The 24,008-nt window shown below is 45.1% G+C and overlaps 1 protein-coding gene across 2 annotated transcripts in view; it reads right to left on the bottom strand.

Annotated features, from left to right (window-relative positions):
- NKAIN3 (sodium/potassium transporting ATPase interacting 3) overlaps positions 1–24,008 on the bottom strand; it is a 2,356,170-nt gene that overhangs the window by 2,166,566 nt on the left and 165,596 nt on the right. The gene's annotated exons all lie outside the window — the stretch shown is intronic.

The following is a 24,008-nucleotide window of genomic DNA, read 5'->3' as shown; positions in this document are numbered from 1 at the left end:
ATATGGGATATATTTTACCTTACTCCATTATACCAAATGCCACCCGTGCAAGAGTTTACAGATAACTCCGGGAAGGAGAGTGATCGTGACCCCCAGCAAATAACCTTATACTTAAACCATGACATACAGCAGCTAAGTAAACATTAAAATAAAGACGGCCTACCTTCGATAAACTGTGAAATAATAAAATGGAATGGGGATCTTCACGTCGAGAAATCTTTCCTAACTAATCTAGAGTTCATTACTTCACAACGCAATAAATCGAATTATGATGATCAATCAGCACCCGATTGTCTCAAGGACTGTGACATATTGTTAAACACGATTTTGAATTTGATCTCCATTAAAATCATCAACAGGCATACTCCTCAAAGTGAGGGCCTCGAACCACCTTAGCAAAAGGACAACACCAAAAAACAATCGAGGTCCTATTTAAAGCAGCCACAAACTGCAAACACAGATTCTCTGCTCAAACACCAAAAAGCTTGTTGTAGGGGGCTAACAAAAGATGTAAGGAGGAGTTGTCAAGAGGAAGCCTGGACTTAACCGAGTGTGTCTGACAAAGCGAGCAACGCAACATTATTCTGGGCCCTGGTTGGCTATGGAATAGGAAACATTGTGCAGCAAATATTTTTTTAAACAAAAAAAAACCTGGAATACCTATAAGCCACTATTCCAAAAAGATGACCACTTCATTCTCTCTGCTGGTTTATACAAACATTTGATTCGAAATTTCACATAAGAAGTCACTGTTGATTAAAAAAAAGTAGCTCTTTTAGAGTAGTAGGCACTAATAGGGCACCTGTTTTGTTTTGTTTTAATCTACTTCCGTCCTACGGAGTTTATTACTTTACCAATCATTTTCACAAATATATCAAACAGGGCACGTTACTTCCTCGAGGAAGGGGGCAATAATCCACCCGATTCACATGCAAGAGTAAAGAAACAATCCGAATTACTTTTGCTTTAGAGCCCTTCTTGATTGTGAAGAAGGTTTATTTGGAAAATACCTCATGACAAACCTCGTGACAAATGACTTACTTCAATTCAACCAATCTAGATTTCGAATGCGCGTTTCCACTCTCGACACTATGGTACCCTTAAACTATTAGTGGAGAAAACATGGTACCCTTAAACTATTAGTGGAGAAAACACCAAAGAACATCTTCTGCTATATGAGTTACACAAACTACAGCTCAGCTTTTAACAATGTTAATTGGATAAAATGGGGAAATGACCATACTTAATTGCATTTTTTATAGCATTACATGATGAAACATGGTTCAAAATTAAATTGACTAATAGGTCTCATTCCCCAAAGACTTTGACATGTTATAGCCTAAATCAGTGATGCATTCTGGCATCCCATCTTTTTCCCTTTAGATCTCGGACTTATCATTGCCTCTAGATTGTGCCACAGACTTACCACAGGAGCTAGGTGTGCAACCCATTCCTTGTTTGACCTGTGAGGATGATACAATCCTCTTATTGTTAATTTATCGGGTTTGCAATATCAAGTCTTAAAGCTACTTGAATCTACCTGGGGGAGTTACCTAAAAATAAACCTAGCCAAACTGAAGTGATATCTTGTGGCAAAACTACCAAAGAGTCAATATGGGAGTAACCATTAATAATAAATTATCATGGTCTGACCATATTTCAGCCAAGAAAGTGAAAGTGCGTATCATTATTAAATCAATAAAGAGGGTTTCAAGCATTTATGGAGGCCACACTATCAAATAATCAATCATTGGAATCAACTCAAACGTTATTCTATTATTTCTGCATGCCTTTTTAGTTTTCAAAATGATGACAATCAGACAAAATGTATATATGAAAGATATAAGGTTTTTTTATTGAATTTACTCTCATCCACTCCACACTTGAAATACGCCTCGTACTTTCCTCAATCTCATCAACATTACAAATAGGTGCAATTTTAAACGGTCAATTACATCAGCTGCTTGTGCCCCTCAAAAGTATTTGCAGCTATTTATTGTAGCAAACACTAGGACTGACTAATAAGCAACCAAGCATTGTTTTCCCTCGAGGAATATTTAAATTAAGGGAAAGTTCACTACATTTTTGGAATGTTCTCCTACTCGTTTACAAAAATCTATTTACCAAAATGTCTCTGAAATTCCTCGTGGGAATTTTATTCTCATTTATACTCAATTGTCAATTTTATATCATATATATTCATTTTAAGTGTTCAGCAATTTATTTAATTGCAACGCTTTTATTATTGTAGTTGATATAGGTGTTATTTACCAATAACGTACTTAAACTAAGAGTCTAATTTTGTGTGGGAAGCAGAAGGAAGACGGTTTCTTGGGGTCCTAGGATGCAGATCACCATCACTAGCAGTAGCACTGATCCGCGTCCCACGGCTTGATGGAGGCATTCACTCTACACTCATTCACTTCTTGAGAGCAAGCCGAGGACCAAGAAAGGCTCACAATGTTAAGGGTAGTTCTTGCAAAGATGAAAAACTTCCCTAGCGCCCCAGCATCACCTCATCACTGCTGAAGCAGGAGTATGTGCAAATACCTGTGAGTATAGACTTTGGCCTCAATTAGAGCCCTGCACTCAATCTGGAGGTAATATCATAAATCATTAGTAGTAAAATGACTGCTTCGGTAGCCTCCACCTTTACTGTTTCATGGAAACGTGAAAATAACCGTCACAGTACACTGATGCACAAGGTAACCCCAGGTTTAATTTTCGATGTGTTTTCCACCAGTCACAGCCTGTGGGATCAATTGGCGACACTTCTATGAGGTGACGCAGCATCTGCGTACAAAATGTGTGGTAACTCTAACAGCGCACATTTTAACCATTACTGTGCCGGAGCAGATCATGCCATTTGTGTATAGATTATAAAACCATGGGAAATCTACCACAAAGAGCGGAGGCAGTGCTGTTCAGTTTGTGTTTCTCCTAGAAAATATTGGATGCAGACATCTTGAAAAAGAATCCAGAGTCACAGAGACACAGCAACGACAGAAGTAAGTTTATTTGCCCAGTCAGTTGCCCAAGGATCGGAGAAAATGGCATCCCATCTCGTATTCATGCAATGGACGGCTGCGCAGCTGGATAATAATGCACTGCTGGTCTCAGAGGTAACGGTACTGTTCTGCATCGTCACGCGGTGGCTCAGCTCAGTACTGTGAAACGCAAGCGTCTGACTCCCACGGAACGCTGAACTGAAATCATCCAGCAGCCATTTCCTGCAAAATAGGACATCAGACCGCTCGTGACACGACGTCACAACACAAACGTCTGCTTGGGAGAGGACCCGATTCAATTATGGACAAGTAGAAAAGAAGGCAGCGTTTGTCTTAATCAATTAATTGTTTTCAGACTAAAACTAAACATAATAATAACATGTTCTCCAAACACATGCACGAAGATTTCAAGCTTTCATGTTATTACACATACAGGGCAGGCCTTAAAGACGTTTGCTCAGACCAACACTCATGCATGAAATTTCTCAGGAATCCTGGAACAGTATTAATGTTAGGGACGCGAGTTTTATATCAGGGAACAACAATTCGATGTGAGTTAAGAGTACGCTATACATAAACTTGCCTGAGACAAGTACCAATAAATTAACGCCTAATCATATTTCTAGATCAACTAATTATCAGCAAAGAGCATTTTCACTTGGGTACTTGAGGGAAATAAATTGACAAGTGGTTCACGAATCTGAAGTCATCAATTCCAAACTACCATGGGCAAACCACACACGACCTGGCACAAGCATTGGCAATTCATAATCACTTTGTATCTATCTCTCTCACCTGCACAAACCTTGTCTCTTTTAAAGATACGTTCCCACACACTGTATCTCACGCACACATTGAGGTCTATTATCACAGGGGGCACAATCTGAGACTGGCACTGATTACAATAAAAATGGTTTCTGTCAAAAGAATATGTCCACTTGTCTGAAGAGGAAGAGGCACCAAAAGGCTGAAACTTCTGAATCGAATTCAAAGTGGACTTGATTAGTGGGCCATGTAGTGTTTATTATTTCTGTGGCTTCCTATCACATTTTAATGTTCTCAGTCAAGCAACAGCTTTTAATTGACTCAATTGAGAATATTAAAATAAGAAATCTATAACCCATTGACTTTTTGGGCGAGTCAGGCATGCTCTTCGAGGCTGCACACGATCTCTGCTGAGAGACAGCCTACATACAATGCATGCCTGATGTCACTGCTCGCCACCCAAGCGGTCCTCTGCTGATGCAAAGGTCAGATGTTCGGAGGAGCGTCAGTCACTCCTGGTTTAATGTTCCAAGATGCTATGGTCAGTCGTAAGGGAAAGAGAAAGTTTACAGCTGCAATTGGGGAGCATCCTATGTGTGAGTGAGTGACTTACCAAGTATTCTGACCAAGTGCACGTATGATGCACTCCCTGACAGGAAAGACAGTGCAGCAGCCCAGTGCAACACATTAATAAACCACTGTTCGGCCGACTGACATAATTAATTGTTCAGTCATTCATCTAACTTCTCACTGCGGGGACTCTGTGTCAATCAATCAATCAGTCTATTTGTAGAGCGCACTACCACCCGTGAGGATCTCATGGCACTTGGGGGAGAGGGAGACTGCTGCTACTGCTCAAATAGCCAGGTTTTGAGCCACTTCCTGAAAGTCAGTAGGTCTTCGGTCTGTCACAGGGGCAAGGGAAGAGTGTTCCAGGTCTTGGCGGTGAGGTGGGAGAAGGATCTGCCTCCGGTAGTTGCTCTTCGGATGCGGGGAACGGTGGCGAGGGCGAGGTCAGCTGATCGGAGTTGGCGGGACGGGGTGTAGAAGGTGAGTCGTCTGTTGAGGTAGGCTGGACCGGTGTTGTGGAGCGCCTTGTGTGCGTGGGTGAGGAGCTTGAAGGTTATCCTTTTGTTGGTGGGGAGGCAGTATAGGTCTCTCAGAAGGGGAGTGATATGGCTGTGTCGGTGGGCATCGAGGATCAGGCGTGCGGAGGCATTTTGTATGCGTTGCAGTCGTTTGAGGAGTTTGGCCGGGGCTCCCTCGTAGAGAGTGTTTCCGTAGTCAAGTTTGCTGCTGATGAGGGCTTGGGTGACTGTTCTTCTTGTATCTGTGGGGATCCATCTGTAGATCTTGCGGAGCATGCGGAGGGTGTTGAAGCAGGATGAGGAGACGATGCTGACTTGCTTGGTCATGGAGAGTGTAGAGTCGAGGATGACACCCAGGTTGCGTGCTTGGTTGATGGGTGTTGGGGCTGCTCCCAGAGCGGTCGGCCACCAGGAGTCGTCCCAGGCTGAGGGGTTGGTGCTGAGGATGAGGACCTCTGTCTTGTCTGAGTTCAACTTCAGTTTGCTGATCCTCATCCATTCGGCGACGGCCTTCATTCCTTCGTGGAGGTTGGATTTGGTGGTGAAGGGGTCCTTGGTGAGGATCAGTTGGGTGTTGTCGGCGTAGGAGATGATGTTGAGGTTGTGTAGCCAGGCGACATGGGCGAGCGGGGCCATGTAGACGTTGAATACTGTAGGGCTGAGGGATGATCCTTGGGGAACACCGCAGATGATCTTGGAGGCTTCGGAGCTGAAAGGGGGGAGGCGGACGCTCTGGGTTCTGCCGGAGAGGAAAGAGGTGGTCCACTCTAGAGCTTTGTCCTGGATTCCTACGTTGTGGAGGTGTGTGCGTAGGATGCGGTGGCAGGTGGTGTCGAAGGCGGCCGAGAGGTCCAGGAGGATGAGGGCAGCGGTTTCGCCGTTGTCAAGCAGGGCTCTGATGTTGTCATTGGTGGCGATGAGGGCAGTTACGGTACTGTGGTTGCTGCGGAACACTGACTGAGAAGGGTCCAGGATGTTGTTTTCTTCGAGGTAGTGGGTCAGTTGTCTGTTGACGATCTTCTCGATGACTTTGGCCGGGAATGGGAGCTGGGAGATGGGACGGAAGTTCTGAGGTCTCTCGGGTCCGCCATGGGTTTCTTGAGTAGGGGTTTAATCTCAGCTTGCTTCCAGCTCTTGGGGTAGGTCGTGGTCTCGAAGGATATGTTGATGACCTTGCGGAGGTGGGGTATGATGGTGGCGCTTGCTTTGTTGAATATGTGGTGCAGGCATGGGTCTGACGGAGATCCAGAGTGGATGGTGCTCATGAATTTGATTGTGTCGTCTTTATTCAGGTTGGCCCAGACGAGCAGGTGGTTGTAGTTGAAGGTGGGTGGAGAGTCTGAGGAGCCGGTGATTGGCGGGGTGGTCTGGTTGTTGAGGCTGACATGGATGTCTGTGATCTTGTGGTGGAAGAAGGCAGCGAGGGAGTTGCACAGGTCTTGTAAGGGTGGGATATCGTTTGTGCTGGAGCTGGGGTTGGAAAGTTCATTCACAATATTGAAGAGCTTCTTGCTGTTGTGTTTGTTGTTTTCCAGGCGGTCTTTGAAGGAGGTTTTCTTGGCAGATCTGATGAGGTGATGGTGATTGCGGATGGCGTTCTTGAAGGTGGCGTGGTTGTCCCGTGTCTGTTCGAGGAGCCATTTTCTCTCCAGTTTCCGGCAAGGTTGCTTGGAGGCTTGAAGATCCAAGGTGAACCAGCTGGCTCTTTTGTTGGCACCTCTGTTGGAGGGTTTATGGAGAGGGGCGAGTGTGTTGGCACAGTCGTCAATCCAGCGGCAGAGGTTGTAGGCAGCGAGCTCGGGATCGGTGAGTTCGGTGGGTTGTTTACTAGTGAGGCAGGTGTTCAGCTGGTCTTGGCTGATTTTGCTCCAGTTGCGGCAGGGGATCTGTTGGGTGCGGTGGTGCATGGTGGGTTTCTGGAAGGTGAAGTGGATGCAGCGGTGGTCAGTCCATTGGAGTTCAGTGTTGTGGCTGAAGGTGACATGGGGGCTAGCGGAGAAGATGGGGGCCAGCGTGTGGCCAGCAGAGTGTTTTGGTGTAGTGACGAGTTGTCTGAGTCCGAGGGTGGCGAGGTTGTCGATTAGGGTGGTGGAGTTGGGGTCGTTGTTATTCTCCAGGTGGAAGTTCAGGTCGCCGGGAGGACATAGTCGGTGGAGGCTATGGCATGCCTGCTGACGAGGTCGTGATGGAGTTGCAGAACTGAGGCCGTGGTCCAGGGGGCCTGTAGATGAGGGTTCCTCTGAGGGTGGTGTTGGGGTTGGTGTGGATCTGGAAGTGCAGGTGTTCGGCGGTGCTGAGGGTGTCGTCGGTACAGGTTGTGACCCTGATGGTGTTCTTGTGGATGATGGCGATTCCACCTCCGACTCCATTGGTGCTATCCCTGCAGGTGATCTTGTAGCCCTCCAGAATGGCTATGGCGATGTCTGGGGCCGAGGAGGCGTGTCTGGTGTCGACCATCAATCTATTTACCCTAAGTCAGCCCTGCTCTGAAATGGCATGCTACTGCTACCGTAATTACCCGATGTTAGACCTGACAGCCTTAGGGTGGTCACCCCTGACTTTTTGCCTGCCTCCCTCCACTTTTTAGATAGTGTTTTTGCTGGTTTTTTAGACTCTGCGCACTTCACCACTGCTAACCAGTGCTAAAGTGCATATGCTCGCTCCCTTTAAACATGGGAACATTGGATCATACCCAATTGTATTACTTAATTTACTTATAAGTCCCTAGTAAATTGCACTATGTGTGCCCAGGGTCTGTAGATTAACTGCTACTAGTGGACCGGCAGCACTGATTCTGCCACCCACTTAAGTAGCTCCTTAACCTTGTCTCAGGCCTGCCATTGCAAGGCCTGTGTGTGCAGTTTCACTGCGAATTCAACTTGGCATTTAAAAGTACTCACCAAGCCTAAAAGTCCCCTTTTTCTACATGTAAGTCACCCCTAAGGTATGCCCTAGGTAACCCCTAGGGCAGGGTGCTGTGTAGGCAAAAGGCAGGACATGTACCTGTGTAGTTTACATGCCCTGGTAGTGTAAAACTCTTACACTGATGTGAGGCCTGCTCTCTTCATAGGCTAACATTGGGGCTGCTCTCATATATTGTTTGAGTGGTAGCTGCTGATCTGAAAGGAGTAGGAAGGTCATATTTAGTATTGCCAGAATAGTGATACAAAATCCTCCTGACTGGTGAAGTTGGATTTAATATTGCTATTTCAGAAATGCCACTTTTAGAAAGTGAGCATTTCTCTGCACTTAAATCCTTCTGTGCCTTACCATCCACATCTGGCAGGGTTTAGCTGACAGCTCCCTAGTGCATTCATTCAGACACACCCTAAACACAGGATACTCAGCCTCACTTGCATACATCTGCATTTTGAATGGGTCTTCCTGGTCTGGGAGGATGGAGGGCGTGACACTTGCATGTCAAAGGACAGTAGCCTGCCCTCACACAAAGGACTGCCACACGCCCTATTGGGACCCTGGCAGACAGGATTGAACTGAAAGGGGACCTTGTGCACTTCTAAGCCACTCTTTGAAGTCTCCCCCACTTCAAAGGCACATTTGGGTATTTAAACAGGGCCTCTGCCTCTACAAACCCAGACACTTCCTGAGAAGAAACTTGAACCAGAACCTGCATCTTGCCAAGAAGAACTGCGTGGCTTCCCAAAGGACTCACCTGTCTGCTTTCTGTGAAGGACTGCTGCCTTGCTGTTGCCCTGCTGCCTTGCTGCTCTCTGGCTGAGGTGAAGAAGTGCTCTCCAAGGGCTTGGATAGAGCTTGCCTCCTGTTCCCTGAAGTCTCAGGACCAAAAAGACTTCATCTCTACAAGGAGGACTCCTTATGCAACGAAATGTAATGCACAACCTGCCAGAAATGACACACAGCCTGCACCGTGATGAAATATTCACTGCACGCCGAACCGGAACGACACAGCCCGACTTCCAGAAAGGAATCGACTCAGTCCTGCCAGTGCAGGAAATCCACGCATCGTCCCCAGGGCGTTTGAAAACCCCGCAACCCAAAGAGGATCCATGACCGAGCGCCGGAAATTGACGCACAGCCATCCCTGCGTGAAAACTAAATGACGCATCGCCGCGTGCCGCCCAAGAAATCAATGCACACCCCTTTGTTTCCACACATCTCCTCCTCTGCGTTCTTTGAGGAGCTTTTGCATGCGGACCAGGTACTTTGTGCTTGAAAGACTTTGATTGCTTTTAAAACATTTAAGACACGTTATATCACTTTTATAGTGACATCTCAACATAGACTTATTGCATTTTAATCGTTTTGACCTGCATCTCTTCATATAAATATGATATATTTTTCTAAACACTGTATGGTGTATATTTGTGGTGCTATACTGTGTTGTGCTATGATTTATTGCACAAATACTTTGCACATTGCCTTCTAAGTTAAGCCTGATTGCTCAGTGCCAAGCTACCAGAGGGTGGTGGGCACAGGATAGTTTGGATTGTGTGTGACTTACTCTGACTAGAGTGAGGGTCCTTGCTTGGACAGGGGGTAACCTGACCGCCAACCAAAGACCCCATTTCTAACATTGGTGATCAGTGGTGAAGATAGGACTTGTAGTTGTGCAGTGACATACAGTAGCTAAGCATTAACTACCTACCCACAGTTGAAGGTCAACTTGATGTTTGAATCTTTTTCTGCAATTTTGTTTTTCCTGACAATTTTCTAACTAAAATCCTCACTCAACATCTCTCAGGCGGCGTCTCAAGCTGGAAATGAAGATTTTGACCAAGCCTTGTTGGAGACATATACTGTCAAACAGCTGAAAGGGTTATGCAGGGAAATGGGAGTACCCACCCAAGGTGACTCAAGAAAGGAGGAATTTCAAATGGAGCTGAGGGCCTGGGCAGAAGCCCATTCAGAGGAGGATTCTAAGGAGGGGCCTGAGGATGGCCCCCCAGAGGATTTTTTGCCATCAGTGGATGAAGTTACCACTGCAATTGTGCCCCCTGCCAAACCAGGGAGCAGGGTGTCTCTGATCAGGGCATGACCACAGAGGAAAGGGGAGAGGAGAGGGAATTTCAATTGCAAATGGCAAAGTTGAAGATTGAGGCTCAACAGGAGGAAAGGAGGGCAGAAAGAGAAGCAAAAGCAGCTGAGAGAGCCTTGGCTCAGAAGAAACTTTTGTTGGCTCATGAACTGAGTCTCAAGGAGCTGGAGATCAAGGCGAGACAGACTGAGTCCAGCAGTGATGGTGGCAGCATACATGTAGGAACTGTTGGGGAGAAGAAGGTTTGTATACTCAAGAATGTGGTGCCAATTTATGTGGTGGGAGATAACACTGATAAGTGGTTGGCTGCCTATGAAGTTGCACTAACGACCCATGGGAGCTCTGAGGAGCAATGGGGGGCGGCCTTGTGGTTTTGTGTACCAGTAGTGGGGAGGGACACACTCCTTACACTAGATCCACATGATCAGAATGTCTCTTCACCCATGAAAGCCGCTTTACTGGCCAAGTTTGGGCTGACCCCTGAAAAATACCATCAGAGGTTTAGGGACAGCACCAAACTTTCCACACAAACTTGGGTAGATTGTTTTGATTTCTCCAATAAGGCACTGAATGGATGGGTGCGGGCAGCAAAGTAAATGATTACAAAGGGTTATATGATTTGATTCTGAGAGAGCATATGCTCAGTATTTCTTTTACAGGGTTGCGCCAGCACTTGGTAGATAGTAAACTGACTGATCCCAGGAAGCTTGCCGAGGAGCCAGACCTCTGTGTTATCACCAGAGTGTCCAAAAACGTATCTGGGGAGACATCCATAAAGCTCGTCAGGCTTCCCAACTGAAGAAAGAGGGGGGAGAAAAACTTAAAGATAACGAACTCTCAAAAGGCCCCCAAATCAATCCCCGGTGTGGCGGGGGGTGGGGGGTGCTTACCATTCCTCTTCTAAGTTTGGGAAGAAACCAGGGTACTTCGACAAGAAGGTAGGGAAGTTCATCCCCAAATGCTTAGAGTGCTACCAGCATGGACACTCTAAGGGCAACTCCCAGTGTTCCAAGAGAGCACAGCCCACCACTGGAGGGCAGACACCTGGGTTGGCTAGTGTAGTACAGTTAACTTTGGGGGGCAGACAGAGGTGTCCCTAGTATACCTGGGAGATAAGGATATGATGCCTAAATCCCACATGCCTGCCAATACTTCCAAGTATAGGCAGTGGGTCACCATTGATGGGCAAAGGGTTGAGGCTCTGCGTGACACAGGAGCCAGTATGACTACTGTCATGAGTCAGCTGGTGTCAGCAGAGCAGATAGTCCTTAATACATTCCACCAGGTCATAGTCGCTGACAATCGTGAGAGTCACCTACTGGTGGCTCTGGTTCCCTTTGAGTGGGGTGGGGGCTCTGGTACTCTGAAAGTAGCTGTGAGTCCTGCCATGCCTGTAGATTGTCTGTTAGGCAATGATCTTGAGCATACTGCCTGGAAGGAGGTAGAGCTCAGATCCCACCTGGAGATGTTAGGTTTGCCTGAGTGGGTCTGCATGACCACAAGGTCCATGGCTTCCCGGGAAGGGAGTCTAGGGCATCTGGAGCCTGGAACAATGGCCCAGACAGCTGCAAAGACGAAGGGCAAGAGGCACAGGAAACCTGCCTCAGATGTTCCCACGGTGGTGGACGGGGCCCATGAGGAGGAGGAGGCCCCTGATCCAACCGGAGAGGACATAGCTGACCTGGGCAACCTGCCTGAACTTGCTCTCTGGCAAGTAGAGGGTGGGCCAACCAGGGCAGACTTCTGCAAGGCGCAAAAGAAATGCCCCACCCTTTAGGGTCTGAGGCACCAGTCCACAGCCCAAGCAGCTGGTGAAGCCTCTGGCGATCACCACATCTACTGGGAGAATGATCTCCTTTACACTGAGCCTAAGGCTCCGGCCATTGGGGCAGCACGTGTGCTGGTGGTCCCCCATTGTTACGGGGCCTTCCTACTGGGTCTGGCTCACAACATACCCCTGGCTTGACATTTGGGCCAAGACAAGACCTTTGCCAGGCTTGTCACCAACTTCCATTGGCCTAGAATGCGGATAGCCTCAGATAAATTCTGCAGGGCCTGCCCCACATGCCAGGCTAGTGGTAAGACAGGGAAAATGCTGAAGGCACCCCTGATCCCACTCCCCGTTGTTGACACCCCCTTTGAAAGGATGGGCATCAACGTCATTGGTCCCTTGGACCCCAAAACTGCCTTGGGCAACAGGTTTATCTTGGTTTTGGTGGAACATTCCACCCGCTATCCATAGGCAGTCCATCTGAGAACCATAACTGCACCAGTGGTGACCAGAGTCCTGATGGGAATATTTACCCGTGTGGGATTCCCTGAGGAAGTTGTGTCTGACAGAGGCACAAACCTCATGTCTGCATACATGAAGACCATGTGGGATGAGTGTGGGGTGACCTACCAGTTTACCACCCCTTATCATCCTCAATCCAATGGGCTTGTTGAGAGATTCAACGAGACCCTTAAAGGCAAGATCACTGGCCTACCTGTTGCCATGAGGCTTAAGTGGGACGTCCTCTTGCAATGCTTGCTGTTTGCTTATAGGGAGGTGCTCCAGAAAGGGGTGGGGTTCAGCCCCTTTGAGCTTCTCTATGGTCACCCTGTCAGGGGACCACTAAGCATAGTTAAAGAGGGCTGGGAGAAAGCTCCCAAGACACCTCCTAGGATGTGGTCAGCTACATGCTGGCCCTCCGCAACCAAACACTTTTGGAAGCAGGCCAAGAGTAACCTTGAGGCCATTCAAGAGGTGATGAAGGAGTGGTATGACCGGAAGGTCACTATGGTCGAGTTCTCGACTGGAGACAAGGTTTGGGTAATGGAGCCAGTGAAGCTAAGGGCTCTCCAGGACCACTGGTCTGGACCATTTGCGATCAAGGAGCAGAAGGGGAAGCCACTTACCTAGTGGACCTCAAGACCCCTAGACACTCCCTAAGGGTTCTCCATCATAATCGTCTCAAGACTCATTTTGAGAGGTCTGAGGTCAGTATGCTCCTTGTGACAGATGAGGGCATGGAAGAGGAGAGTGAGCCTCTCCCCGACCTCCTCTCTGCCAAAGAAGGTGATGGGTCAGTGGAGGGTGTCAATCTCTCTGACTCCCTGACTCTAAATCAGAGAGGAGACTGCTATGAGTTGTTGGAGCAGTTCTCTTCCCTGTTTTTCCTTACTCCTGGACTCATCCACCTGTGTGTCCATGATATTGACACAGGAGACATTCCCCCTGTAAAGAACAAAATTTACAGGTTGTCAGATAAGGTAAAGGCCAGCATCAAGGAGGAAGTTTCCAAGATGTTGGCCCTATGGGTTACTGAGAAGTCCAGCAGTCCCTGAGCCAGCCTGTGTACAACTTACCCTGACTAGAGTGAGGGTCCTTGCTTGGACAGGGGTAACCTGACTGCCAACCAAAGACCCCATTTCTAACACCTGACAATATCCTTTCCCATCCAAAACTGTCCTAGCAGCAGTTTCTGCCCAGACCATAACCGGCAGTCACCATCAGGCTCAAATTGTACTGCAAGCTGTCTGTTGACTAGAAGCAAAGTCCATTGCACTCCTAACTGCAAGGTGCCTGCCACCTGGTGTAAGATATCTTGGGCAGTGTATGTACACAGGTTCGGACTATTCAGCCAATCTGCACAGCTTAATTCTATGCTGTGTGCTAGGATTGGCTGACGTGCCAATAACGCTCCAGTCAAACGTCACCTTATTCATTATGATCCCTCCGGCTCCCTGATAACTCCCAGAATATGTTCTGTCATGGCATTGGCTTGTGCTTCAACAAAGCCACCATCTTAAATAAGTCAGGGCCTAGCAAAAGTAGCCCAAAATAAGACCAACCCTACACAATCTCAAAACAAAGATTGAAGCGTGGTAAAATGAACAAACATGTTCGCAGCAGTATGAAAGGGTTCCCTTGCATGCCACTGCATCGTCAATGCTCAACCATGCTAGGTGAATAAAAATTCTCCAACAGCCAATAGGAGTTCAATACAAGCACTCTTTCAGAGGAAACACACAACGTCTGCCCCATCAAATCCTGCAGTCCTGGCTCCCAAAATGTGGGCCGAGACAAAGCCCCTCTCCTGGTGATTCACACATAAATGCCTGGAAACAGACCATAAAAATACCCATAGCTTAGATAGCTACTGCCGCAGCTTTGTCAATTACTTCCTGCTTCTTGCGCATTAATAATGACAAAACGAGATGAGCTCCTTTTATGCTATGAAAACTGATTCAAAGAATCAGAATACTTTGAAAGTAAAATTTAGTTAACTATTTACTTGAGTAAATGTAAGTAAGGAGAGGGAGTTTAGAAAGGGCAGGGAAAGGGTGGCATGCAATTATTTTGGAAATTTCAGACCGCTAAAATTCCCAAAACATTTGTAGATAGTTTCCCTGGAATGCCCATCTAGTTAGACCAAAATATTAATGCAAGTGTGTTTCCCAGACGGGAAAGCAGCAAAAAAAAAAATATTTGGAAGTGTTGAGGCAGGAGGCTCTTCAGGAGGAAAAAACCCTGTTCAGAAGAAAAAAAGGAAAAAACAAACATTGTCAAAACCAATAAGTCTCTCCTATGCATTGGCATTGCCAATGTTTTGTTCACCAGAGTGGCTGCTGTTCAGCATGGCTAAAAGTTAGTGGCATACAGAAGAATGGTGTGGAGTGTCATAAAGTGGAATGTCAAAGAGTGAAGTAGAATATTGTAGAGTAGAGTGGCAGAGATTGTCATGTATTGGAGTGGCATAGTATGGAGTCGCGTAGAAAGACATACACTGGAGTGACATAGAGTAGAGTTGAAAGGTGTAGAGTGAATTGGCATAGAGTGTAGCAGAGTATAGTGGCATAGAGTACAGTGGCATTGAATTCAGTGGTGTACAATGCAACATAAGAATGGAATGGCATAGATTAGAGTGGTGCATAATAGAATGGTGCCATTGTGTAGCGTGCATTGGAATAGAGTGCAGTAATTCACAGTAGAGTGGGGTAGAGTGCAGTGGCATAGAGTGGTGTGATGCAGAGGTGTGTAGAGTGGCATAGAGTAGATTGTTTTAGAATTAGGGAAAGTAACATAGATTGGAGTGGTGCTGGTTAGAGTGCACTTGAATAGATTGGCATAGAGTGTAATGGCATAGAGTAAAGTGGTGCACAGCGCAGTAGCATAGAGTGCAGTGGTGTAGAGTAGATTAAAGTGGCGTATAGTGGATTGGCATAGAGTGAAGGGTAATAGAGCTGAGTCTTACAGAGTAAAGTGGATTAGTGTAGACTGTATTTGCATAGAGTGCAATGGCATGCAGTGTTGCAGAGTGGCATAGAGTACAGTAGCGTAGAGTGAAGTTGTGTAGAGTAGATTGGTGTGGCCTAGACTGGAGAGGTGTAGACTGCAGTGGTGAAGAGTGGAGTCGTGTAGAGTAAAGTAGCAAAGAGTGCATTGGCATAGAGTAGAGTGGTACAGAGTAGAATATAGAGGTGTAGCATAAAGTGGCTTAGAGTGCAGTGGTGTAGAGTGGAGTGGTGCAGAGTGAGGTGGTCTGGAGTGGTGTAAAATGGAGTGGTGCAGAGTAGAGTGCCGTGGTGTGGAGTGGTGCAGAGTAGAGTGGAGTCGTGTAGAGTGGAGTATCCATGGTGTGGTAGCACACTGCCATACAGACAACATATTTTCAATTGAAATGACCATTACATTTGCACAGACATACAGCTTTAATAATAAAAATATAGAATGCTCAGACTAAACTGTTTGGAAATTGCATCACCTAGTTTAATGATTCTTTTTGATCATATTAAAGTATTTGTTTCCAGCACACTTCAAAAATAAAAATAAAAATTGCTTCATTTGTGCGTTCATAATTCTGATATATTCTAAAATACTTACACAGTCCATTTAAATGCTGTCATTTGCTAGAAAAAACTCTTTCCTATTGCCAGTATCTGGCACGATTGTCACATAACTCCTCTCACTTTGAAGTCAGAGAAAGAAATGTAAACAAGTGCCCTTGGAAGATGGCACCTGACATTTGACCTTGGTCTTTGAATGCACAGCAAATATGACGAGAAAAGAACAATTTTTAAAGGTCTGTTAACAGAAGTGGAAGGAAACAGAAAGCATAGTTTAGGCAGCGGGAGGGATGAACTGAACCTGAAGTGCCTAAAGCAATTATAGCCAGTAAAGCCAGAAATTGTGAGTTACATGCCACAAAGCCAATGGTAGTCAAGGAGCAGAATGCATTCCAAGGTCAACTTTCTTAAAGTCCCCTAGATGTCTTTAGCCAACTAGAAAGGCTGTGACCTAAACAGCGTAAAGGTATAGTACAACTTGCACTACTCATAAATCTGGCAAATCATCTGCCAGTAATCAAATCCAGCAAGCTTGAAGATACAGAGGAAGGACTACACCAGAAAACTGCAATGTCAAAATAAAGCTTTCCAAGAGAAGCTTTTATTTTGCTTTGTGAAACAGCAAAACAATAGAGACATGAAGGTTAAAGAAAATGTCAAGGTTCATACTTATATTTACATGGGTGCATGACTTTTTTGAGGAGGGCACTTAGCATCAGGCCCTGTTCACAGGGTCATTGCTTGGCAAGAGTGCATGGCTTCTAGACGTTTTGTGACTGAATGTTGTTGTTCACATTTTATTTTGAGTCGGCTTCCTGCTGTCACCTAGCTCACTCTAATTTGCTAGCTTTGGGTTCAAGAACAAGATAACAACCACCTACTTCCTTTGTAGTGAACCCGCGATGAGCCACAACACCCACATTCCAGCACAGCCTAAGTAATGCAAACTGAATGCTGCATTCAGGCCTGACCACCCCCCCCCCTCACCTGCACTGGCACTAGCTCACCCAAATGGCGGGAAGATGAATGTACAGTTTATCAGCTTCTGCACTGTGAGGCCCTAGGGACTGTGAGGTAAGCAAGTCTCCGCACCATGGGCCATGCACTGCATGCTGGCACCGGCATCTCGATTTTTAATGGATTGTGAATGCATATTACAAAAATGTGCTGTCGACTGCTATACAACTGCGAAAAAGTTAGACAAAGAAACAGTCCTTGCCACTATCACTCATAACACTTGCTGAAAAACGAATTATTTGTTGTTAATGTTATCGCTGTTATGCTACTCTACACACACTAGAAATAATAAAATCAATTATTATACGACATTATTTAATAAGAATATAATCAGCAATCACAGTGTCTAAATGAATATAAATCAATAATCAGTGTCTTTGAAAGACCCTTCCGTGCATCTAGTGTTAATTGGAAACTATTAAGAATGCTTACTGATAACCGGAGGAGGACAGGTCGCTTAACACTTGCATCCTCAGTATAAACCAGCTATAAAGATCTGTTGTTGACACCGGCATTGCTTCTAATGTAAGAAATATATCAGTCGATATTTAAACCCATGCTATAGGGTCGAGGACCTGTTGTGACATTTGTGACAGGGTGCAAAATATCTAAACCTCATTTTTCTACAAAGTTTTATGGTTATATTTCACTACAACTGAACGAAGCTACTGCAACGCAGTCCGATGGCTGAGGGTCTGTGCTTCCTTACGAGTGCAAGACAGATTGTTTCAATTGGTAAATACAGGGAGTTGTGAACTGATACGTGAATCTTTCTAATAGATCAACTGGGGAATCATACCAGATGTGTAACGAGCATTGGTCGAGACTATCAAATACAGACTGCTTAAGTTTTAATATGGTACTTGCAGTATTGCTTATTCTTGGTCAAAACGGATCTAGTCCTTCACTTCAAATGGGCTTAAGGAATGTGTATCTCTGTAAAAGGTATTTTCACACTCACAGTCAGTTTATGGTAAAGTGCATTCTTTATGGGGTGGCGTCAAGGTTTAGCTATGTATGTAGGAAAGGATGTGTAAGGCATGGCCTGTCATAATGTAGAAAGAGCACTAATCTCTCCCCTCATCAATGTGCTTGACCTATTCCTTTATCCTGAGATGTGCAAGTCAAGGACTCCTGGATGTATAACATTTCAGTATCTCTCTGCTGTGCCACTCTCAGACAAGGCTCACCTCTCAGCAGTACCACCCTGCAGCTGATACGACATAAGATATTACCTTTGATACAAAGGAAGTTGACGGAAATGTCATCACAAGAAGCTATATCAAAGGACATCTAAGGAAGACTCAAAATAGAAGTGGTGTCACACTGTTAGAAATGGGGTCTTTGATTGGCAGTCAGGTTGCCCCCTGTCCAAGCAAGGATCCTCATTCTAGTCAGGGTAAGTCACAACAGAATCCAAATTATCCTGTGCCCACCCTCTGGTAGCTTGGCACTGATCAGTCAGGCTTAACTTAGAAGGCAATGTGTGAAGTATTTGTGCAATAAATCTTGCAATAACACAGTAAAACACCACAAAAATACACCACACAGTGTATAGAAAATATAGAATATTTATCTAGTTAAATGCAGGTCAAAACGATCAAGATTTGATAAGTACACCTTGAAATATCACTTTAGAGACTGATAAAAGAGAGTCTTAAGTTCTTAAAGAGCAATAAGTGTCTCTTGCAAGCACAAAGTACCTGGTTTGCATCTAAATTATCCACCAGGAGCTGCAGAGGAGAAGATGCGTGGAAAACGGGGAAGTGTGCGTCGGTTTCTACGGGCACACACAGACTATATTTTTCCACGCAGTCAGGGCCTTGCGTCGATTTCCGGTGCGAAGGCTTTGATCCTCTTCGGGTTGCGGGGTATGTGGATGATCCAGTGGGTGATGCGGGAAATTTCTGTCGCACGGCAGGCGCTGCATCGATTCTTCTTGCAGGAAGTCGGGCTGCATCATTCCGGCTCGGCTATGCATCAATCCAGTGGGATACGCGTCAAAGTTCCGGACGCAACTCTGGCACTGTGTCGATCTCCCCTTGGGGAGATAGGCTGCATCATTCAGGTTCAGTGTGAGGTGATTTTTCTCACTTAGATGCAGGCTGTAAATTGTTTCTGGCAGGCTGTGCGTCAAATTTTCACCGCATAAGGAGTTCTTTGCAGGATGAAGTCTTTTTGGCCCTGAGACTTCAAGGGACAGGAGGCAAGCTCTATCCAAGCCCTTGGAGAGCATTTCTCAGCAGAGCCAGAGGGCAGCAAGGCAGCAGGGCAACAGCAGGGCAGCAGTCCTTTGCAGAAAAGCAGTTAGGTGAGTCCTTTGGGCAGCCAGGGAGTTCCTCTTGGCAGGTTCCAGGTTCTGGTTCAGAGTTTCTTCACCAGTGGTTTCTTGTCCAGAAGTGTCTGAGCTGGTAGGGTCAGAGGCCCTGTTTAAATACCCAAATGTGCCATGAAGTGGAGGAGACTTCAAAGAGTGGCTTAGAAGTTCACCAGGTCCCCTTTCAGTTCCATTTTGTCTGCCAAGGTCCCAGTAGGTGGCTTGGAAGTCCATTGTGTGAGGGCAGGCCACTGTCCTTTCAAATGTAAGTGTCAGGCCCTCCACCCTCCCAGGCCAGGAAGACCCATTCAGTATGCAGATGTGTGCAGGTGTGACTGAGCATCCTGTGTTTTGGGTTGTCTGAGTGAAATGCGCAAGGGAGCTGTCAACCAACCTAGCCAGATGTGGATTGTAAGGCACAGAAGGATTTAAGTGCAGAGAAATGCTCACTTTCTAAAAGTGGCAATTCTAAAATAGTAAAATTAAATCCAACTTCACCAGTCAGCAGTATTTTGTATCACCATTCTGAACATACTAAATATGACCTTGTTACTCCTTTCAGATCAGAATCTACCACTCAAACAGTATATAAGGGTAGCTCTATTGTTAGCCTATGAAAGGAGCAGACCTCAGAGCAGTGTAAAATGAATTTAGGAGTTCTACACTACCAGGACATATAAACTACACAGGTATATGTCCTGCCTTTTATCTACATAGCAACCTGCCCCAGGGATTACCTAGGACATACCTTAGGGGTGATTTATATGTAGAAAAGGGGGAGTTTAAGGATTGGGCAAGTACTTTCGAAAGCCAAGTCTATTTGGCAGTGAAACTACACACACAGGCCTTGCAATGGCAGGCCTGAGGCATAGTTAAGGGGCTACTTATGTGGGTGGCACAATTAGTGGTGCTGGCTCAATAGTACCATTTAATCTACAGGCCCTGGGCACATGTAGTGCACTTTACTGGCAACTTACAAGTAGATTAAATAAGCCAATTGGGTAGGAACCAATGTCACCATGTTTTCAGGGAGAGAGCATTTGCACTTTAACACTGGTTAGCAGTGGTAAAGTGTGCAGAGTCCTAAAACCAGCAAAAACAGTGTCCAAAAAGTGGAGGGAGGCAGGCAAAACGTTAGGGGTGACCACCCTAAGGCTGTCAGGTCTAACACACATGATATGTGCATGTTATTGGACAGATTGGGGAAACACTGTGTGCTATACCTGTGTAACCATAACTCCTTCTCTCCGGTGGACCAATCCCTTATTTCTTGGCCCAGTGCTCTTCCAATTCATATACAGTGGGCAGTTGGCTTAAGAAGGAGATGTCTGCTCAAAGGCAATTGCAATGGCACTGGTGCAGGTGTCTAGTTCCATAGCCCTAACTACCTTACTGTTTTTTGTGGCACACAGAGGATTGAAACAAGCCCCCCATTGAATTAGAAGAGTAAAAAAATGCTCATGCCCGGGGAGATTATGAGAGGTGGACATGACCAAACCAAGCTTTCCCAGTCAATTAGAAAAAAAACACTCTCTTAGCCCATCAGCTAAGCCTCGAAGGTGACAAGACACCAAATTATGATTTATCAACCACCACTCTGCAAAGTAGAGCGATGTGGGGCTTATTTAACTCCCCTTCCACCTTAACAAGGCTGGGAAGGCCTAACAAAACCGCTACCAGTGGGCCCGCAAGTGGAATTTCTCCCTCAAGAGAGTGTGGACCAGCCTACCTGGCTGTCCGACTAAGCCAGCAAGGGTTTTTATAATGCCACAGGCAGCTAGGGCTGTAGCGTATCACTAACTGTCCTAATCCTTGCCATCCTGAGGGCCTTGGGGCGGATTTTGTTTATGAGTTTTCACTGATCTGAATGCCAATTCAGGAACAGATCTGCACCAGTGGGAAGGTCAAATCTAATGCAGCATTGACTCTCCTGCCTTTTGCTTTTCCTCCAAATATTATTCTCTACCCCCAGGTCCTGCTGTTAACCACTGCTGTGCTTTGGACACAGGTTTGGTTGCAAGCCAAACTATTCACCAAGTGGTAGGGAATATGGATTAATATAACATTGGGATGGCACTACGGGTATCATTGGTGATATCATGAATTCTCAATTGAGATGTCATTTGTGATGTCATTGATTATGTCTTGTGAAATGTCACCAGTGATGCATTGTGTGAGGTTATGTGCAGAGCAGAAAGGCACATGGCGGAATATGAGTTAAAGTTTCTATAGAATATCAGAACCGGCCAATTACAGGGTTTTTTAGGTTTTGTGTTGGAACCATGGCATCACTTTAACAGTGTTTTTTTTCTGGGAATTTGTTTTCTTCTGTGAAGTGATTCTAGAATGGAATTTGTGAGGCCTGAATATTAGTATTTTCTCATGTCACCTACAATTTATTGTGGTAATATAATTTAATTTGACCTTTCACTGTTGTAATGAATGTGTCAATGTGCATTTACTACTATTATCATAATTACAATTAGTATTATTATTACTATTATTATTATTGCTGTTATTACTCTTAAAAGTGAGGCACTGAATGAAGGAGACAAAGCTGCAACAGTCAGAGTGAGGCACACCAAATCAGGAAAAGAGCCATCTTTCTAAAGATAGCCAGTTGAAGGATATTTTTAAGGGAAGTTGCCAGATTTTTCTAGAATTTAGTCGCTGTGAAACAGAAGGCACAGTCCCCTTTACTTGATTTTTCAGTCACAAGGAATTTGACCTCAGAGGCTAAAGAAGATCTGAGAGGGCCAGCAGGAGAGAGCTTTTGCAATTTAGCCGCAAGATAGGTGAGCCCAGAACTGTAGAAAGCATGATGAGCAAAGCAGAGGGCCAGAACTGGCAGTGTTTGGAAACCGGAAGCCAATGCCAGTCCTCCAGATGTGGTGAAACAAATTAATGGGAGGGGAGATTAAGAACAAGCCTTTCTGTCGAGTTCTGCACGATCTCCAGACAAGGTATGAGGAAATCTGGAAGACCTTGATAGATGTCATTACAATAGTTCAGGCAAGATGTAATTTGGGCCTGGGCTATGGTTTTGCAAACATGTAGGGGGAGTTAAGGAAAAATGTAGAGCTGAAACATGTACCCGTGACTTGGATGATTTGTTTGGAGAAAACAAGATTTTTATTAAAGGGGAGCACCAGATTCTTAACCTTGAGGATAGGAATTGGGGCAGTGCTCAATTCAGGAGCCCAACTTGGAAAGCACCAAGTGTTTGCTTGTCAAAAAAAGGAATCTTTGTGAGTTTGAGATAGCTCTCACCCAACCGGTGAGCGACAGTTGACATGTAGTCCTTAAATGTGATACGTGTTGTGTCTGCGATATACACAATGACCTGTGTGTCATTTGCTTATGACACCAGAGCTAAACTAGAAGAAAGGAGCAGGGATGTAAGAGGACAAATGCAGACACTAAAGAGAGTTGGGCTTGAGGAAGAACCTAGGGATACCCGTCGAGAGGAGGCGAGCAGAGGATTTAAAAGGGGGCATGTGAATGGAATGAGTTAAGAAAAGCTCCAATCCATCTGTATCTATTATTATAGATACCTACCTGATGAAGCCTTTGAATCAAAATGGAATGCAAGGCGTATTGAATTCTGGCAACAGATCATAAAAGACAACGGCAGCTGACTGACCTTTTTCTTGTAGCATCCTAAGATCGTCCAACACAGTGACCATGTGATCAACAAAGTAACCAAGGCAGATTTCTTACAATGAAGGAGATGGAAACCCCATTGAGAAAAGTCATGAAGATTATTAATTTCAAGATAGGTTGGAAGTTGGAGGTTGGAAGTTGATGATTGATATATTTCTCTAGAAGTATTGCTGGGGGGGGGGTGAAAAAAATAGAATGGATCAGCATTAACTTTCTTGAGAAGGGGTATGCCATGGGCATGTTTCCAGATGTTTGGGACCACTGCATAGCAAATTGAAAGATTACAGAGATTAGTAATAAGTAGGCCAGTGAATTTTAGGACTAATGATATTATATGAGGATATGTGTCCAATGGACATGTCATGATTTAGTGGCTTGTGTGGTGCAAACTACTTCTGTTACTCCTGAGAAACAGAGTTAAAATTACAGAGGGAGACTCTATTATAAGCTGGAATGTAAACACACTTATACAACTCTTCTTGATAAGAGATTTCAGGTTGGAGATTAGACTGGATGATCACAATATGTTGATGAAAAAACTCCAAAAGATCCAGCGATAGTTCTTGGGAGGCTTGATCGACTTATGACAAGAGAGGATGGGTCAGACCTTGACAATAGAAAAAAATCTCATGTGAAGCACTGGGTGCCGATTCAATCTTATTTGCATAAAAGGTGGCTGAGCAAGTCGTACATGACAATGATAAGTTTTGATTGCTGTTTTGTAGACTGATTTCACTTAAGGGTCATATGCAAGACACCAAACAAATTTAAACTTTTTGCATTCTTTTTTTCTTGATGCACAGCTCCATGCTAAATCAGTGGTTGACTGACGGACTCTATGATTAATGAAGGTTTTAGGTGAGGCAAGTTTAATAAGGCCTGTATCCAATCACTGATTGAAAGAACAAGCAGCAGACAAAATATCTGTATGTAAACTGAGAAGAAACCCTTCCCCATGTTTTGTTGGGTGGGGGAGAGTTGTTTTACATATCTTAACCTTCGAGTCTAATCAATAAATAACCCCTGCCACTGGTCCTATGGGCCTTTGTTCATCCCGGAAGGGAAATGAGGAGCAATCATCTACATAACAATAAATCATTAAAGACTTTAAATTCATTCAATAAAGAGAGTTAGTGTGAGTTAAAGAGTTTTATTTTTAGATCTTTAGACATTCATTTATTTTTTCACAAGGCATTAATATTTAGGATTCAGCATTAAAAGTGAATGTATTCCATTAATTTTAATTTGATTATAAAAAAGAACAAAATGCTCATTCATATCCCAATCAAAATAGTTATAATACA

The sequence above is a fragment of the Pleurodeles waltl genome, chromosome 2_2, assembly GCF_031143425.1.
Source record: "Pleurodeles waltl isolate 20211129_DDA chromosome 2_2, aPleWal1.hap1.20221129, whole genome shotgun sequence".
Classification (NCBI taxonomy): domain Eukaryota; kingdom Metazoa; phylum Chordata; class Amphibia; order Caudata; family Salamandridae; genus Pleurodeles; species Pleurodeles waltl.
Note: the sequence above shows the minus strand (reverse complement) of the source record. Positions and strands in the feature narration are given on the sequence as shown.